The following is a 3691-nucleotide window of genomic DNA, read 5'->3' as shown; positions in this document are numbered from 1 at the left end:
TTTTAGTTGGAGGCTGAAGGTGATGGCTAGTGGTGTTCTGTTACTTTTTTTGTTGGGCCTGTCCTGTAGTAGGTGACTTCTGGGTACTCTTCTGGCTCTGTCAATCTGTTTCTTCACTTCAGCTGGTGGGTACTGTAGTTGTAAGAACGCTTGATAGAGATCTTGTAGGTGTTTGTCTCTCTGAAGGTTTGGAGCATATATGTTTGTATCTTAGAGCTTGGCTGTAGACAATGGATTGTGTGATGTGGTCTGGGTGAAAGCTGGAGGCATGTAGGTAAGTATAATGGTCAGTAGGTTTACGGTATAGGGTGGTGTTTATGTGACCATCGCTTATTAGCACTGTAGTGTCCAGGAAGTGGATTTCTTGTGTGGACTGGTCCAGGATGAGGTTGATGGTGGGATGGAAATTGTTGAAATCATGGTGGAATTCCTCATGGGCTTCTTTTCCATGGGTCCAGATGATGAAGATGTCATCAGTGTAGCGCAAGTAGAGTAGGGGCATTAGGGGATGAGAGCTGAGGAAGTGTTGTTCTAAGTCAGCCATAAAAATGTTGGCATACTGTGGGGCCATGCAGGTACCCATGGCACTACCACTGACTTGAAGGTGTACATTGTCCCCAAATCTGAAATAGTTATGGGTGAGGACAAAGTCACAAAGTTCAGCCACTAGGTTTGCCATGACATTATTGGGGATACTGTTCCTGACGGCTTGTAGTCCATCTTTGTGTGGAATGTTGGTGTAGAGGGCTTTTTGGCCTGCTGCTTCTCTGTCTGGGAGGTTTTTGTCAGACCATGCACACAAAAAGGGTATCATTGCGAGCGCCCACGAAGGTGAGAGGAATTTTTGTCTGCCTTGCTCAGCTTGACTTGCTTCCTCACCCTATTCGTGCCTTAGATCCTGGGTTGCCTGGTGGCTGAAGATGGTCCATTGTCTCAAGCGGTGCCAGAGCCTGACACAGTGCCCCTGGGCAGCCTTTGCTCTGCACATGCCGGCCGTGCACATTTGCAAATACTTTAAAGCTCCTGTCAGTAAGTTCTGGGAACAGTTGCTCACCTTCAGAGGAAGCTCCTTAAAATTGGCCTGTCTCACCAAGTGGTACATTGACCTCTGTTCAGACTGAGCCAAAGGTGGGGGCCTCGCTGCTGTGGCCGCCGCTGCTGTGAGGGTGGCCACTGTTGCGGATGAAGCCATCCTGCAAGCACCTTCCACCTAGCCACCCACTGAAAATCGTGTAGGGTGTAAGGTGGGGGTAGAAGAACACTAGAGGGGGAGGGCCTCCCCCTCCCCCCACCATTCGCCATCCCATACCCGGTGCTGCACCCAGTGGGGTAAAAAGAAAATACGGCCATATCGGAAGAGTCAGTTGTGTTCTTTGCAGTTGCCCCACCATTCCCTTCGGGTCTGACCTGCCCTCCAGCTCAGCCACCACTGAAAATTGAAACACAAAACAGTAGAGCCATACAAGGCTTCAAAGCCCACCAGGCCCAACCCCTCTTCTAATACGGCAGAAAAGCCACATTTCTCCTGACTAAGTAGGGACGTCCTATTGCCCCACAAGAAGTGGAAGGCCATCGTGTTCAGTCTCAGCAGCACTCGTGGAGCAGAGGGAAATACCTGGCTGAGGAAATTCCCCACAGATGGGTCTTGAGCATCACAACCTTGTAGGTAATGACAAGGTCCACTTACGCCACCGGCCAAATCATTCCTCACAGGCCAGCAACCATTTCTCCCAGTTTGCGTTCCCCACCTCATCCCCAACCGAATGCGAGAAGGCCCAGCCATCAACCTGCCCACTCTTGCAGCCCTCCTCTTCCGCCCTGACTGATAGGGGGGAGTATTGAGCCTCCCTCCCTTAGGCCCTTCAGCATCCCTGGGGAACACCAACATCGCCCAAGTGACTTTGGGCCAGTAAGTCAACCAATAGGGCTGCCTCCTAGGCCAGGCTGCAGCCCAGCTTCAGGACTCAGAGGAAATGGAGCTCGCATCCCTACCTACAGGACTCCAGGCATGGCCAGGCTTCTGGATCAAACATCCCCTCATGTGCTCAAGTCACAACAGCTAGCGGGTAAAAGACAGGCATTCATGGCCTTTGAGAAAGCAAGATAGAGCCTTGGAAGACCCAGCAGGGTTTGTGGCACAGGAATTGCCCTCAGATCCCACTGAGACTTGAACTCAGATTGCAGGATTCAAAGTCCCGAGTGTTGGTCCTTACACCATGGGACCAATAGGGAACCCCCAAGGCCTTTGCTGAGTTCTGGTGTGGATGACCCTGTGGGGAAAGCCCTGCATTTGCTAACCAAGTTGTCATGCAGCAGTTTGCTGCAGCTCCCAGAGGCCTTTCTTAATCCAGACTGAGAGGCCAGTGGGCATGTGAGGAAGTTGCCCCTTCAGTCCCAGGCAGTACATGGCCCTTCCTAGTGAAAAGAAGGTGATGTCAAATAACATCCTGGAGAGATGCCTGCTTTTATTTTGAGAGGAAGGGTTCCTTTTTCACCTGACCAGGGACTTGAACCCTGGACCCTCAGATTAAAAGTCTGATGCTCTACCAACTGAGCTAGCCAGGCTCACGTATAAAAGAAACAAATTTCGTGCAGCAGAGAAACTAATCATGAAAATGTGGGCAGGAAACAATACAGAAAACCTGCTACTCTCGCTCTCTTAGCCGTCCTAGCCCCAGCCTGCTCCTCCATCCGGCGCCCTGAGGCCTTATTCCTTTTTTAGTTAAATATCAAATCCAGGAGAAAACACAGTTATATAAAGCAAAACGAAATCACAAACAGAAATGTCATTGGAAATACAAAAATGAAAAAGGAAAATGCAATTTCCATCGCTTTATCGCGTCGGGGCCATTCCTGTATGGAGAGCATCCGCTAAGGTCCCTGTGTGCTTACGAGAAACCTGGAGGAACTCATACCACAGTCTGAACATGAAACTTGACTGCTCCCAGGTGCCGCAGTAAAACCCTTTCCCTGCTGTGACATTGCACTCCATAGGGTTTTATGAAAATATGCTAATGAGTGTGAATATAAAGTGACTGGACTATGTTTCATGCAAAAGGTCTCTTGTGCAGTATCATTACAAAGCTTATAATCGACTGAGTGTGCTCATCCTATTTGTATGAACCGATCATTCCTGTATCTGAAACTAGAAATATGAACTATAACTCTGAGGTTCTGTTGTAATGATGCAAAGTGTGGGCCATTAATAGTGGTTTGGACTCTTGATGGCTCCCATTGACCAGGACAATAGACTGTAGATGGCTCTGTCCTGAACCATTTAATTTGGTCTTATTACAATGTAACTAGCATGTTACATTTATGTTTTTAAAGGTGGCTTCCCCAAGCAATCCCAAGTTGTTCTTCCCACAGCTGCACACTCTCCTGCACCCCAACCCCCTGACTGAGCCCAGCCCCTGCACCCAAACTCTCTCCCAGAGCCCAGCCCCTCTCCCTCTCTCACCCCCAAACTCCACCCCCCCAAAGCCTTAGGCAGGTGTGTGTGAGGTGTGGGGCAGGACTTAGTCCCATTCTGGGCACCACCAAAAATTATACAAACCTGCCTCCCGTGTCCAGTCCAACCTTCTGCTGATGCACCTCAGCCCACACCCGTGCAGGGTTTGAAGCTTCCATTGCTTAAATTCCAGGACACTGAGGGATTTCAGCTCCCTTTGCCCACAGGGAACCTTCACCC

General features: G+C 49.8%; 1 non-coding gene across 1 annotated transcript; it reads right to left on the bottom strand.

Moving 5' to 3' along the window:
- Positions 1-2492: 2492 nt before the first annotated feature.
- TRNAK-UUU lies at positions 2493-2565 on the bottom strand. Its single transcript has one exon. It is a non-coding gene; the product is annotated as a tRNA-Lys (tRNA).
- Positions 2566-3691: the final 1126 nt, after the last annotated feature.

This window comes from Mauremys mutica, chromosome 25 (assembly GCF_020497125.1).
Source record: "Mauremys mutica isolate MM-2020 ecotype Southern chromosome 25, ASM2049712v1, whole genome shotgun sequence".
Taxonomy (NCBI): domain Eukaryota; kingdom Metazoa; phylum Chordata; order Testudines; family Geoemydidae; genus Mauremys; species Mauremys mutica.
This window is presented reverse-complemented; position numbering and strand designations above follow the sequence as displayed.